Genomic DNA, 16,722 nt, shown 5'->3' with positions numbered 1-16,722 from the left:
CTGTACAATCAATGCTGGGAGGACAGAAGCACAGCCTGAGTACTCAAGAGTGACTGCAATGATCAATCATGACAAGACAATAAATGTCTGAAATAACATTTAACTTCACCAAATACGTTTAGCTTTGATTGAAGTCCAAGCAGCAAAATATAAATCCTTTCAGAAATGGAGCTGTAATGTTTTATTTGAAATGTAACGCTTACAGTGGCAGTTTAGGTGGAAACTTGCAGTCTATAGAGACTGAAAAGATAACATACGATAATTTCAGATCAGAGACCTAACCAGTTATTATAGGCCAGAGCTGTACTACTACTTTACTGTTCTAGTTAACTATGGCTTCAAAAACATGCAGAAATGTGAGGAAACTGAACAATGTACAGCACACAAGTGTAATTTAAACAATTTCCCCACTAACCCAAATGCAGTCGATCAGCCAGGACACAGCGCTGTAGCTACACAGTTAATGTAGTTAATCTGTAATAAGTCTAGCTCAGCAAAGCTTCTTTCAGGATTCAAACACGTCTGCTCCATATTATAGGGTGAACCCATTTCTATGAATATAGGCGGTCAGATATGAAGCTTGCAGGACAAATGCAATGCTACGTTCATTAAGGAATGTACAGATTACTCACACAGATCTGCATGATGCATTTACCACATTCATTTATTCATTCATTCTAATGTTTTCAAATGGAGAACATAAAGAAATGACAGGGGAGTCCATCAACTTTGCATAAATGTTATCATTCATTTTAAACTACACTTTTAAAGGTTTATGTGCTGTTTAGGCTAAAGAGTGAAGACGACTATTCGTCTAGACTATTATTCGCTGGAGTAAGTAGGCATATACATTGTTGCAATTACAGAGTCCATCTCAACTGGTATGCTATTAGAATTATTAATAATGTTTTTGTCAGTCTAGATTATGAAATACCTGCTGACAGCGCGCTTTTTATCTATGCGTTTACGCAGAACTATTCTCAAACTGCGGTTGCTCGGTGAGATAATAAATAATTCATTTCCACAGAGCTGTAATTATTTCGATGTTTATTAGCGAAATAAAGGTTATATAGTAAATGTTAATATAATTCAGGGATATTTAAACAAGTAGATCTTGTTAAAAGAGACAGAGAAGAAAATTAAGTGGTTTTATTTCCAGCATGCACTCATCCAAGGCGGTTTTATTTAATTCATGTAAAGTTACATCTTTCTGACATGACTTGACAGATTACGTGACTCTGCGAGTTCGTCTCTATTTCTTAGTGCCAAGCTGCTTAAACTACATATCAAGCATTTATGTAACACATCTCATTTATGCATTGATGGCTGTTAAATAAAGTTTATTAGTTAAAGCAAAGCAAGTATACTTTACCTGTGCACATCTTCTTCCCTGGCGGTCCTGTGAGCAATTCTCAAAATGCTCACAAGATGTCACCATTTATCGGTAAAACCGATATTTAAAAACCGATATCCGATTATGGGAAAATTATTAAATATCGGGAAAAATATCGGTCAAACTGATTCTCGATCATCACTAATTTCAACCTATGATATTGCTGGTTTTGATCGACAATTTTGCTGTGGAAATAATTATTTAGTCTATGAAACTGTCAAATATTCATAAGTTTACAAGCTAGCTAGCACACCAAAATTGTGCCATTGTGTCCATAAACAATTTAATGGTAACGTTAGTCAAAATGTTCACACAGAGATGAGCATCCTACAATATTTTAAGAGGAAGAGGACAGAGGATGAACAGCAGGTCATCGGAGTAGAAAAGACTGAGGAGGAAGAGCTTGCAAGTTGTATGGATGGCTACTAGTTCGCAGGCTAGTTCACGTCACACCGTGTTGGATGTTTAGGACTGGGGCGCGAGGACTGGGGTGTGAGGATCGCTCCCACTGTTGGCGAGTTGGAGCTATGAGTCTTTATAATCTCCCCTCCCCAGTCTGAGTATTCTCAATCTTCTGTCACTGCAAAGACCCTCTTACAACCATTAGGAATAAGCATTTAAGTGCTTTATTTTTAAAAAATCTTTAGCATTTCAGCCTCCCCCCGAGGTTCAAAATCGCTCCTACACCCCTGTAGCCAGACCCAAGCGAACAACACTGCTAAAACCTGAAATGTTAGCCAAAGACCTTCTGCCATTACCTTTCATCAAGTGCAAAAATATGTGTACCTGAGCTGCCTAAATGCACATCCCTACTGCTGATGGGTGATCAGTGTTTAGCCGTGATATATAGCAAAGTCATTCCTGCCACTGAAACACAATATGCATGTCTCTAAATCTCTCTCACTAACTCGCTCAGCATTCCTCAGAGTAACTCAAACCACATGAGAACTGATGTACTACAACAAACTCATTCCTCAGATCACATTCTACATAATGAAGGGCTATGCCACTTTCGGCCAGTTCGTACAGTAGCAGGCTAAAAGAAATGAATTCGAGACTTTATGTGTGCATGAAATGGCTCAGCAGGGGGTGTTTGGGGTGAGAAAGAGAGTGGGACATCATTTCATAGTCACCAGTCGTGTCATGGTCTGATAAACCAGAGCCATGACAGAACTGTGAGCACTGCCAAGAACCAGCACAAACAGAGCTTTCTCTCGCTTTCTCTCTATGAGGTTGCCTCTTAACCTTGATTCAGCTGAAACAAAAAGGCCTCTATCCATCCAGTGTTAAAGACATGTCCACTGAGCTCTGTTATCCAGCTCATACATTACAGCTAAGCCTTAGGTCCTGTTGTCTGCCATCTCTTATCTACGTCCATCAATACAAGAAGAACTTGACTGACTGAATTAGGCTCTCGTGACGCATACTGTAGAAAAGCACTGAAAGCATTCAGCCACGCATGCTGAGAGGGAGAGAAAATAAAAGGGGGGAGGTGGATAGACATCTTATGAAGTGGAGAGGCTGAGAGACTAGAGTCTGTTCTCTGTTTTTTCAGGGAACAGAGCAGAGGACTCGGGCCATGAACAGACATTCTAGGTCCTTCCCCTGCCAAAAAAACAGAGAACACGAGAGAATTAAGAAGACACAGTGGGCTCGAAAAGAAATACAGCCAACGTTCACTCAAAAAGGAAAGCAAAGAGAGCCCACATTCTTCAAAGCAATTTCATGGCTTTTGAGACCTGAATGCCTAACAAGATCTGCTACTCTGAAACTCGGGGCATAAAACAATTAAACAGATCTGTATAGTTGTCTATGAGCGTTCAAAAGCAATGTTTAGATCCATGTGCCCATGCTCCATGCTTGTATGACTAAGACAGTACCATTTTACCATCATAATGATGTGCTTACAATGTGAATGCTAAATATAATGTCTATAATGTCCACTTGATAATTATATTCCTAAGCAGTAACGGCCATTAACTTTTATTACAGCACTACCGTGAGGAGAACAGAGACATTCCAATGAATGTTGTCCTCGATCAATTATGCAAGTATCTGTGAAATTGCAGCAGAGAGAATAAAAGTAAAGAACAAAGCAGAAAAACCATTAGCCTAGTAATGAGGATACACATCCCTGGTACATCTCTTATGCAAATACACATTTTTTTCCTCTCTCTTTCTCTGTTTCTTTCCAGTGTGAGCATTACCCATTAGAAACCGCCTACATACATTTTATACACACTTTCCTCCAGTTTTGACAGACACATCAACTGATGTGGCCATTAAAAAAAAATCGAGCGACTGTGTACTTGTTTGAAAGAGACACAGAGGACATATCCTCTTTGTGAACAGCAGAGACAAGACCACTCGCTGGTACATTAAAATAGCCCCAACAAAGTGCAGTTGCCTTCATAAATGATGCACTGGGAAGGACGAGAGCGCGGGAGTGTATCTAAAACAGTCTGGAAAGAAGCAAGATTGAGCTGCATCTAATGCATGCCAAGCTTTTGTACAGATCATTATACAGCAACTTGACTAATAACTGCCAGAGCCATAATCTCCCTGCAGCTCTCGCCTGGTTTCCCACAGAAGCTAAGAAGGGTTGAGTCTGTCCAGAACCTGGATGGGAGACCTCCTGTGGAAAACTAAGATTGCTGCTGGAGGTGGTATTAAGGAGGCCAGCAAGGGAGTGCTCACCATGTGGTCTGGGTGGGTCCTAATGGAGTATTGTGACGAGACACTATGCTGGAAAAACAGCACCGTCTTTCGTTAAACCGAGGTCCTGACTCTCTGTGGTCATTAAAAAAATCCCAGGACAATCGCCGGTGTCCTGGCGAAATTCCCCCATTGGCCCTTCTCTGTCATGGCCCCCTGATAATCCGCATCTCGGAATTGTCTACATCACTCTCTCCTCTTCACTAATAGCTGGTGTGTGGTGGGCGTTCTGGCGCACTATGGCTGCTGTTGCATCCTCCAGGTGGATTCTACATACTAGTGGTGGTTGAGGAGATCCCCACCATACAATGTAAACCGCTTTCAGTGCCTAGAAAAGTGCTATATAAATGAAATGTAACTGTAAAAATAATCATGCAGCAACATAACGGAGCAATGTGACTGATCATCATAATACAAAGATGTTATACAGCAACGTAAACTAAAGTTATACAGCAACGTGACACAACATTAATAATCAGAGGTGCAACTGGACTCTCAAATATTCTCATCCTTATTTAACAGACATGGATGCATTCCACATGAATAAACTTGCACTGCTCATGCCATCTTTGACATTCAGCAACTTTAATTAGCCCTTGCATCAGATTTTCCACCTCCATGACAGTCAGTTGTATGCAAGCAGGCATCAAAAGAACAAGACCAGGGCTATGATTATCATCAACATCCCACACTCTATTATTACCTCCAACCACACTGTTTGTCCTCACCCTCATCTCTGGCTCTCTTGCAGATGACAAATTAATACGCTGTATAGGAGAGCAAAAGAGAACCAAAGATCACAGAAGTAGTGAAACGTGAAACACTTTCTCCTCTCTTTCTCTCGCTGGCTAGCACTTTGCTCAGTAGGAAATCATCAGAGTTGGGTCATGGGGAAAGAGGGAGTGCAGGAGATGAGGATTGAGGGAGGAATAAAAACTCAAGATAAAAATAAAAGCCACAGAGGAGCACAGTAAAATTACCATTTTGAGCAGCTTACAAGGTTTCCTGGGAAACACCATGGCAGAAAAATCTGTGCAGGAAGAGGAATGGGCACATGACCTCTCAATCACACAGACAGATAGGTCTCAGAATGTGTATAGATATGAAATCGTCTTTTATTTCTAAGATAGTGTGACAGTAGGAGGCCTTCCTGTGAATGGATGTGTGTGAGAGTATACTGCATGTGCGCCAGCTTATCATACTTTCAGGCTTCAAGCTCTTTTCCATAGTCAACAAAATGAGAACCCCCTTGCGCGCTCTTCAACTGCCTTGTTCTTTCTTGTTTACTTTTCCCCTATCATCTTCTGCTCTCATTGTTTTCCGCTTTCTCTGTCCCCCTGACTAGGGAAAAGCCCTTTAATATCCTGCCTTTTGCTACTCTACATAATCCTCGATTTCATCAATGCCTTTCTTTTCTGTTCCTCTCTCTCCAGCCTTTCTCTTCATCTCTCCCGCATTCTCTGGTTTTTCATCTCTCTCATTTTCCCACTCGTGCCTCTGTGTCTCACACTCTCTGACACACAATCACTCTTCCTCCACCCTCTCTAAAGCCATTCACATTCGGTCCTCGTGTCATCTTTCAGAAGGTTTTTTTTTTTATTGGTAACATTTTCCAGATGGGTAAATGCACTCAGCCCTCAAATATCCCAGAGGTCTTTGTGCACCATTACACTCTCTAAACCTGCTTATGCTAAGTGGCTGCATGCAAATATGCATGATGCCATACAGTATTACTGCAGAACTGGGTGTAAATAAGCTTGTATCTAACTGAATAAATATGTGCACTGGTTGAAGGGTTTGGTGTGGCATGGCAGAGCTTCTGCTCTCAATGTGATGCTGATGGAATACAGGCTTAATTGCAATCCAAATTACAGCCAGGTAATTACAGCCATGTACAAAATAAGTTAATTGGAAATGGTAGCAGTATAGTTTTCCCTGCTTGCAATCCCTGTATGTAATATTAATTTGCTATACTTTTTGTGTTTATATGTGCCTACTGACTTCAGCTTTGCAAAATGACTTCCCTGCTGCTTACAACACTGTGGAGGGCATGCACTTACGGGGGAGTAGAATACAGCCATGATCAAGTCAGAATGGACTGCACTGAGAGAATAACAGGGTAACAATTTCAACTTTCAGTTCAGAAAACCAAATGCAAGGACAAGGTCATTTAACTTTCTACTGGTCAAGGCAACTTTCAAAAGCCTCAATGTACAGTTCTTATTCTAAACCATATCCTTTCAGAAAGAAATACGACCTTGCAAAAAATGCAGCAGTCATCAAGATGTGTGGAGCTGTATTGATGTGTATCTGTACACCTGAGAGAAAGAGCTGTGTAGGATTTATCACTAGGACCATACTTTAAGGGCTAAGGCTGAATCAAACTGGCTATTTCATGGATCTTGTATCTGGACCATCTAAGAGCGTGCACGTGAGTGTGGGAATAAGAGTAACTGCTAGACTAGGAATACAAGCGGGTGACTACAAAATTAAATGGCCGAGTAATGACTGAGTGTGCGAGTAAATGCAAGCAGAGTGCAAATACATGAGTGAGAGAGCGAGAGTGCAAGAATGAATGAGAGTAAGTGCAACAGTGAGAATAAGTGAGAATAAGTAAGAGAGTGAGTGCAAGAGTGAATAAGTGAGTATGAGAGTGAGTGAGTGAGAGTAAGTGAGAGAGAGTGAAAGTGTATGAGAGTGACTGTGAAAGTGAGTGAGTATAAGAGTGAGTATGAGAGTGAGTATGAGAGTGAGTGAGTATGAGAGTGAGTGAGTGAGAGTAAGTGAGAGAGAGTGAAAGTGTATGAGAGTGACTGTGAAAGTGAGCGAGTATAAGAGTGAGTATGAGAGTGAGTATGAGAGTGAGTGAGTATGAGAGTGAGTGAGTGAGAGTAAGTGAGAGAGAGTGAAAGTGTATGAGAGTGACTGTGAAAGTGAGCGAGTATAAGAGTGAGTATAAGAGTGAGTATGAGAGTGAGTATGAGAGTATGAGAGTGAGTGAGTGAGAGTAAGTGAGAGAGAGTGAAAGTGTATGAGAGTGACTGTGAAAGTGAGTGAGTATAAGAGTGAGTGAGTATGAGAGTGATTGAGCGAGTATGAGTGAGTGAGTATGAGAGTGATTGAGTGAGTATGAGAGTGAGTGAGTATGAAATTGAGTGAGTGAGTATGAGAGTGAGTAAGTGAGTGAGAATAAGTGAGAGAGAGTGAAAGTGTATGAGTGACTGTGAAAGTGAGTGAGTATAAGAGTGAGTGAGTATAAGAGTGAGTATGAGAGTGATTGAGCGAGTATGAGTGAGTGAGTATGAGAGTGAGTGAGTATGAAATTGAGTGAGTGAGTATGAGAGTGAGCATGAGAGTGAGTGAGTATGAAATTGAGTGAGTGAGTATGAGAGTGAGTGAGTATGAGAGTGAGAGAGTGAGTATGAGTGAGTGAGTATGAAATTGAGTGAGTGAGTATGAGAGTGATTGAGTATGAGAGTGACTGAGTGAGTATGAGTGAGTGAGTATGAGAGTGACTGAGTGAGTATGAGAGTGATTGAGTGAGTATGAGAGTGAGTGAGTATGAGAGTGATTGAGTGAGTATGAGTGTGATGGAGTGAGTATGAGTGAGTATGAGAGTGAGTGAGTATGAGAGTGGTTGAGGGAGTATGAGAGTGATTGAGTATGAGAGTGAGTATGAGAGTGATTGAGTGAGTATGAGAGGGAGTCAGTGAGTGAGTATGAGAGTGAGTGAGTATGAGAGTGAGTGAGCATGAGAGTGAGTGAGCATGAGAGTGAGTGAGCATGAGAGTGAGTGAGCATGAGAGTGATTGAGTATGAAATTGAGTGAGTGAGTATGAGAGTGAGTGATTATGAGAGTGAGAGAGTGAGTATGAGTGAGTGAGTATGATTGAGTATGAAATTGAGTGAGTGAGTATGAGAGTGAGTGAGTATGAGAGTGAGTGAGCATGAGAGTGAGTGAGCATGAGAGTGAGTGAGCATGAGAGTGAGTGAGTGAGTATGAGAGTGAGTGAGTATGAGAGTGACTGAGGGAGTATGAGAGTGATTGAGTGAGTATGAGTGTGATGGAGTGTGTATGAGTGAGTATGAGTGAGTGAGTGAGTATGAGAGTGAATGTGATTGAGTGAGTATGAGAGTGAGTGAGTGAGTGAGTATCAGAGTGATTATGAGAGTGAGTGAGTGAGTATGAGAGTGAGTATGAGAGTGAGTGAGTATGAGAGTGAGTGAGTATGAGAGTGAGTGAGTATGAGAGTGGTTGAGGGAGTATGAGAGTGATTATGAGAGTGAGTATGAGAGGGAGTCAGTGAGTGAGTATGAGAGTGAGTGAGTGAATATGAGAGTGAGTGAAAGTGTATGAGAGTGAGTGAGTGAATATGAGAGTAAGTGAGTTAGTATGAGAGTGAGTGAGAGTGTATGAGAGTGAGTGAGTGAATATGAGAGTGAGTGAGAGTATGAGAGTGAGTGAAAGTGTATGAGAGTGAGTGAATATGAGAGTGAGTGAGAGAGTATGCGAGTGAGTGAATATGAGAGTGAGTGAGAGTATGAGATTGAGTGAAAGTGTATGAGAGTGATTGAGTGAGTGCTAGAGTAAGTGAGAGAGTATGAGAGTGAGTGCCAGAGAGTGAGTGTGTATGAGAGCCAGAGCGTGCGAGTGTGAGAGTGTGTGAGTGCCAGTGTGTGTGAGTGTGATCGAGAAAGTGAGAGTCAGAGTGCAAGAATGAAAAGGATTGAGTGTGAATGAAAGAGAGAGAGTGAGTGAGTGAGTGAGAGAGAAAGTGAGTATATGAAAGTGAGTGCAAGAATGAAAAGGATCGAGTGTGAGTGAGAGAATGTGACAGTAACTGCGAGTGTGTGTATGGGAGTGAATCGGTGAATAAGAAAGCAAGAATAATGAAAGTGATGGTGAGAGTGAATGAGAGTGAGTGTGAGTGTGTCAGAGAGAAAAGGACACATCAGTGTGTGTGGGAACAGTTGAGGTGGGTACTACATTACCATGGTTACAGGGAGAGATGGTTAATTACAGTGGCTTTACAAAGCTGGCACAGGCCAGTGAACAGTAGACATCTCTCTCTCTCTCTCACACACACACACACACACACACACACACACACACACAGAGTTTAATGGGTTAGATTTTGAGATCTGCTCAGAGTTATAGAGAGGAGGAATAATATCCATCTGTGCTTCCTCATTACTGCTTGGGTATAGCTTATAACTGCTACTGAGCTGAAACAAACAAATAAACCAAACACACACACATACATACACCCCCCCCCCCCCCCACACACACACACACACAAACACTCACACATACACAAAGAAACCCCACACACACACAAACAAACCCCACACACACAAACAAACACCCCAGACACACACAAACCCCCACGCACAAACAAACCCCCCCCCCAAACACACACACAACACACACCCACACAAACAAGTATGCTGATAGTGTGCGTCGCAAAAATGTTGTTCTAGCAGTGCTTGGTTAAGTATTGGCACTGCATTTTGTGAGATTCTCTCAGGAAAAGCTTCTTTGTTGGAAAACTTCCAAACAGCTTGTTGTTATGAAAGTAGCATTTGGTCGGTTTAAAACTTGACAACCATACAAATTAACCAAATTGTGGAGTTTTAAAACTGTGATCTTTGAGTGCTTATTCAATCCTTCAGCATCCTCCTCACGGGATGGTGGACAATGCGTTTAATGTATGGATGACAAAGAGATTTTACATGTGTTAAAAATCACTCTTTATTGGAAACTCTCTATTCCCTCAGATATGTATAAGTATGTTTAGGTTATAGTTTAATTTCTGTCTCATGAACTTTACAGAATCTGTCTGATGTGTATGTGCCAGTTTAACATGTCACCATAGGTACTTCCTCTTTTCTGTTAAGCGAACCACACCATATATGTTCAACAACTGCTGTACATTCTTGTATTGCCTAAGATGTTTTTCATGTATGTGGCCAGACAGTTCAACTGCTATATTATTTCCACACAGCAGTACGCCTATGCATGGCTATTTGTACCTATAAAAGCCTCTGTTATTCTATGAATAAATCAGACGTCTCTTTGAACTGCTCTGGTTGCCACTGTGTTCATTTAGACTCTCCGGCGCCGTATACGCTCCGTGATAACCCACATGCGCTAGTTTTTCTTTAGAGTAAATGAAGCAGAGGCAAGAAAGGCTGACGGAGGAAAAGTGAACATAAAGCTGTTATTTGCTTTATCCTTACACTCTTATTTATTTATTTATTTATTTATTTATTCCAGGGACATGGTTACAGACAACAGCAGAGTTTCTGAGGCCAGAGAGCAAATGAAAATAATATAAACAATATTTTCAAGAATTACAAATAGTTTGAATGGATTCAAAATATTACTTGTCAATACATATTTTCAGAGAGAAAATACTTTATTTAAAAATTTGTTCTTATGAAAATGAAACATCTGAAAAATAGTTTCTCCGAGTGGAAAATTTGAATTGTGTTTTTAAAGTGGATTTTAGAGTACTAAAGTGGATTTTAGGGTACTAATGTGGTTTTTAGGGTACTAATAATTCTGTCACTGTATATGGTCTAAACTCACAGTTTGTGGATATTTCAGTCGTACATTTCTTCAGTCTTCATAGTAATACCGGGACTTCTGGTGAATCCCTAACTCAGTAAAGACACTGCAGCCCTGCATATGTGTGTAAAGCCGGGTGCACACTGTGCGATGTTTAATAGTCCTTTGCAGCTGTTGCTTGTCAGACTGTACGACAGTCAAGACATGAAACACGGACGCACGCAAGGAGACTGGTGCGGAGTTGGATAAGCCGCACTACAGGACTGTGCCTCAAATCTTCTGACCCTGCCAGAATTTAATAGGAGGAAATATTTGATCGCAACGGCCGCTAATCATCTCTCGGGGGAACACGTCAAACTAGCGATCAGAGACTACATATTTTGGCCTCGGGTAATAGGAACCTTTTAGGATTCTCAAAATTTGCCTCAGATAACCAAATCGTGGCCAAAATCATACAGTGTGAACCCGGCTTCAGTTTGGATGTGTGTGTGTGTGTGTGTGCCTGAACTGCTCTTGTTGACAGTGTCCGTCTGTAGATTAATGAAACTTATGAAATGAAATGTCAGTCTGCTGTCAGTGGAGTCCAGCAAGGACATAATTACCTCCCAGACCGTCCCTCAGCAGCCTGTTCTACACTGATTAAAAACAACAAAATATGTGCAGGACCCATAATCACATGTGAAATATGCTTTGGCAGATCAGGGCTCTCTGCTGATTTGCAGATATTTCCAAGATGCTTTAAATTATGCTCTTTGGACCCAGTGGACAGCGGTGCTACAGCGAGACTATGCAATGTGAAAATCAACAGCAGACATTCGTATGCCATCAAGTTCATCTGCAGGTTCTGTCAGGTTAAATCGAATACTTTAAAAGACTTTTAGAAATCTGCTTTACATGTAATTAAAAAGCAAATTTGCAGTGATGATATACCAAGCTATTTCAATGTATTTACAAATGAATGAATAAATAAAAATATCATGATAATATTGTAAGCATTGACAGCTTCTGGTCTTAGCTGCAGTGGTGAAGCCAACACTGAGTAATGCTGACACTGACAGGTGATTCACAGTTTTTTGATGAATGCCCTGTTTCTATTTTATGCGTTACTGCTGGACCTCCATTACTGTTAAAAGGAACTGATCATTGAGACAGAAAAGGAACTAAATGATCTTCCTCTAAATGTAAGAATGAGATCAAGAGAAATGAGGCAAGTGCCCCTATATAGAAAATATACAAATTATTTAGCTATCATATGCAATACATAAAATACATGTGGTGTACAACTAGCATGTACACTCACTGTCCACTTTAATAGGAACACCTGTAGAGCTTTACACTGTTTCTCATTTCTCATGTAAGGTGCTAACCTGCCATTGGGAGCAACTTTGGGTTCAGTGTCTTGCCCAAGGACACTTCGGCATGTGGAGACATGTGGGCCGGGAACTGAGCTGCCAACCCTGTGATTAGTGGACAACCCGCTCTACCACCTGAGCCACAGCCGCTCAGCTAATCATGTGGCAGAAGCACTGAAAACATTAAAATCATGCAGATACAGGTCAAGATTAAGATTAAGTTAATGTTCACATCAAACATGGAGAAAAAAGTGTGATCTCTGTGACTTTGATCGTGCCATGGTTGTTGGTGCCAGCGGGGCTGGTTTGAGTATTTCAGAAACTGCTGATCTCCTGAGGCCTGTTTCATAATGCCAGTTTAGGTGGCTACCCAGATAAGTTTGAGTTTAGTTTGAGCAACTCTGGTTCTTCAAGAAGGTGTACTGGTTTTTAGCGGGTTTCATCTCCACGGTAACTTACACTCCAAGGCTAACCTGCTCCAAGGCTAACCAGGTTTTATTCTGGGTAAGAAAACTCAAACCCAAATTGAACCAATCAGCTGTGAGCAAAGTGATATAAATCTGATGCATGCAAGTTAACCCTTTAGTGTTTGTGCTGGCTTTTCCTGTAAGAAAGATATAGATTTTTGGCAGATGGTATAGTATAGATGGCATCTCTGCCGGCTTCTTAAGCCACACATTAAAAAATCTGACACGAAGCTCTTACTGTACCGCAACCTGTATGTGTTGCTTTGTGGTTCTTTGCGAGTGGTACATTTCATGTGGTGGCATTATTCCTGTCCTAATATATTTTCACAAATTGATAAAATTGATATTTATTTTATTAATATTTAAGTAAAAAAAAAACATTTATATTAAATGAAATATGTTGAAGTTATAAGTTTTCATCTGTTTATTCTCATTGTGATCCTGTAAAAGTAAACTTAGGGATTTATACAATCAGCAATTTTCCCGAGCTTTGGAAACTGTGTTGCATTTTGTGGTTACTGTAGGTTTAAATTCCTCATACTACCGCATAATAATTTAAGTATGCACACCTGCTTTTTTCCATGTTGAATGCTATTGACTGTTTGAGTAGACCTTGATTCAGGGTTGACTGAGAAAGTTGATAACCAGTGTCATGAAATCTGCTAACCTTATTAATGAACCCAGGTTAGATTTGTTTGGTTTTGTCAACTCAAAACTTACTCTAATTCTAGAACTTACAGGCCTCTGGGATTTTCACGCACAACAGTCTCTAAAGTTTACACAGCATGGTGCGAAAAACAAAAAACATTCTGTGAGTGGAGGGGCTGCAGGCTGTCATGCCTTGCTGATGAGAGAGATCAGAGGAGAATGATGCTGTCGTAGCCCATTCACCTCAGTGTTCAATGTTTTATGCATGTACTTTCTGCTGACCTCAGTTGTGAAGACTGATTATATGAGTTACTATGTCTGACCTGGCAGCTTGAACCAATCTAGCCATTTTCCTCTGATCTCTCTCATCAACAAGGCATTTCCACCCACAGAACTGTCACTCACTCAGTGTTTTTTTTTTTGCTTTTCACAAAAAGGGCTGAAAGATTTAGCTTAAGTGAACATTTTTGTGGCACTGATTGCTAACCTCTAATTTACACATACTAAGCTACTCCATATCCTAGCTGTAGTGATGCCTGATACAGGAAATTTGCTAACTAATGTAATTCTAGCTACATTATATATTATTATTCAGTCATTCTGCTGCTGAATGGAGATAACAGTTAGTAGGCCTGTAGTTGGTTTATATTTTGACTTTCCTGTTTAGACAACAGAACACTTTGCAATGCTATAATATAGCTGAACGTCTACGTTTAGAACAAAGCCCATCTGAACCTCATTTTACACCAGACGTGGTACAGCACCACAGCTGCGTCCCTTTCAGTACACTGCTGTGTTAATCAAGATAGACTTTTACACCAGATGCACACGCATCAAGCATATTTCTTCAGGTTTAATACTGCACAATATAAAATATTTATGCATTCTTGTGCAGTTTGGGCCAGTAAGTCAACACAGCCATTTGTGTTGCAGGGTGAAACGTGTGCCTCATCACTTCTGGTAGAAAATGAGCTGAAATTGGCATGTTGGTTATGAGAACATAATGGAAACTGCAACGCTGTGATGTGCTTGTTGTGTAAAACTGGATTTATCTTATGATGAAACATGAAATATATCTAAATTTCTGCTTACAGTAATCGACCCTATAGTATAGGTGCATTAGACAGAGATTACGATTAAAAAATGCTGGAGCAACTTCTGGAAATTTGTCAAATTTACTTTCAGACAATGTAAGACATTTTAAGGACCAGTGGACACCCTATTTTAAAAGAAAATTTTTTTTTAGTAATCCACATGTACACATAGCTTCTCATACAATCAAAGACCTTTTGATCTCACGCTTAGTCTCCATCTCCACTCTGTTCTCCTTTTCTCTGTCTCTCGACGGTATTCTCTTTTTTTGCCGCTCTCTTGGACATAAATGCTTTGTGGTGGACAAAAAGTTCAAAGGGAGGGCCAAACGGATGGAAACATAAGATGCTTGTTCTCTCTCTCTCTCCACACACACACAAACAAGAAACGCACCGAAAGTTGAAACTGTATTAAAATAAAAGACCAGCTACCTACCTGATGATTTTGCCTCACGATATAATGTAATAAAATACATATTAATTAGCAGATAGAGCTCAGACTTACTATAAATCCATTTCTAATGACCAAAGATATGTGCATATGTGTAAAGAAAAGCAAAATGACATTCATTTCAATGATGTGAGAAACAGTTTAGCATCAGATGTGATAGGCTACATTTTGTGTGCAAAACTGTTATGTTTAACTTTGAGCACTTTGTGATTTTAGTAATATAGTAATAATGTTAGTTAGCTAGTTGGTTTGATTTTTTGCAACTGAGCTACAATCAACATTAGGAAAACAGCAAGGCATAAGTATAATGTGACTGCTACTAAATAATTACAGCTCCTCCGTTTTACAACCCGCACACTTCTTTTTTTTTAATTATTATTATTATTGGCTCACATTTAAAACATTTGTGAATTTCTCTGGTAAAAATTCCCCTACATAATGAAAAAAAGCAAAAAATTCCCCAGCTGGGACTGAATCCTAGATCTTTTTAACTTAATTTGTACTCGGGTTAAATTTACATGCAGCTCATGTCATCTTTATCCTCCATGTGACATTTTATAAAAGCTGGATCCAAAGTAACTGCCCAACAACTGAACTGGCCATAGTGACCGAACACGGGGGTCAACAAGGCTATCCACCAGAGAGAGCTAGTGCTGCTTCCCCTCGCTGAGCTTTAAACATGTGCAAGGTCTGCTTTTGGCTGTGAAGCTAAATCCACTGCACCACCCACAGCTAAATGTATGCAGCTGAGAGGCTCGCTTTCCCTGCATCTTCTTCCAAACTGCTTTCCCTACTTCACGAGTTGCAGCTGAGTCATTCTTTCATCTTACTATTCTAACTGTAGGTTTCTTCAAGCTGCTCACAGAGGCTCCCCTGCTCCCATTTCACATAACTCTTCCCAGTTATCTGCAATAAAATATTCACACCAATATTTCCTTCGACTCTCGCTGCATCTTTCACCACAATCCCTTAACAACGTTGCTTTTCCTCATGGTAAATACATTTTGTGTTGTTTACCCACTGCTGTGTGCTGTTCAAGACTTCTGTTCCAAAGGATCCATTAGCAAACAGATAAATAAATGAGGCCCAGACTGCTAACAGGCAATGAGACAGCGCCAAACAATAAATCAGCCAAGCTAAAGAGCGAGAACGAGAGAGAGAGAGAGAGAGCGCGAGAGAGAGAGAGAGAGAGAGAGAGAGAGAGAGAGAGAAAACAACCGCTTGCCAAATTGAGGATGGCTAGACATGGACTCCTGCTTTATTCCCAACTTCTTTCACTAGTTCTCTTTATTTTTTCCTTATAACAGAGACACAGAAAAGATCTTGCCCTGTGCTGACCAACAGGGGGAGACAGGGGGAGAAAGGGAGAAAGAGAACAAGAGAGAGAGAGAGAGAGAGAGAGAGAGAGAGAGGTGATAGGGCTCAGGTGCATTAGAAAGGATGGTGTAGGTCTTATCTGTCACCTGCAGCTCTGTTCTTATTAGGGGAAGGCAGGCTAGAAGCTCAGAGCTCAAGGAAAGCTGGCGTTTCATTATAGCGAGTCTGCCGTGCAGGAAGTGTGTGTGTGTCTGTGTGTGTGTGTGTGTGTGTGTGTGTGTGTGTGTGTGTGTGTGCGCGCAGTTTTTCTTTGGATGTGTTTTTGAGAGAGTCACCAGAAATTGTGTGTAAGAATGAGAGAGACAGTGACAGGTAGACAAAGAGAGAGTGAGAGGAACAGAGAGGGTGTTTACTGATGTCCTTGATGTGCTCTGAAGACCACATCTGTGCTGAGTTTCCAAATTTGGCAAGCTGCACCATGAAATGAGAGTGATTGTAATCATAAAAAAATTGCAAAATATAGAAATGATAAATAACCATGCAATAAAACTTTGGATAAAAGCCGTGAATTACACACTCTTAAATTTCATCCTTATGCTTAAGATTCAATACGTTCATTCAGTTTCAGCCATGTGTGCACATGCTCCTGGTGACATTGTGAAACCTCTTCAGGCTTTTCCACACAAATTCAGTTGAATCCATACAGCACGCGTTCTG

At 40.6% G+C, this 16,722-nt stretch overlaps 1 protein-coding gene across 2 annotated transcripts in view; it reads right to left on the bottom strand.

Moving 5' to 3' along the window:
• Window positions 1-16,722, bottom strand: part of ldlrad3 (low density lipoprotein receptor class A domain containing 3) — a 94,301-nt gene that overhangs the window by 17,970 nt on the left and 59,609 nt on the right. The gene's annotated exons all lie outside the window — the stretch shown is intronic.

The sequence above is a fragment of the Ictalurus furcatus genome, chromosome 14, assembly GCF_023375685.1.
Source record: "Ictalurus furcatus strain D&B chromosome 14, Billie_1.0, whole genome shotgun sequence".
Classification (NCBI taxonomy): domain Eukaryota; kingdom Metazoa; phylum Chordata; class Actinopteri; order Siluriformes; family Ictaluridae; genus Ictalurus; species Ictalurus furcatus.
Note: the sequence above shows the minus strand (reverse complement) of the source record. Positions and strands in the feature narration are given on the sequence as shown.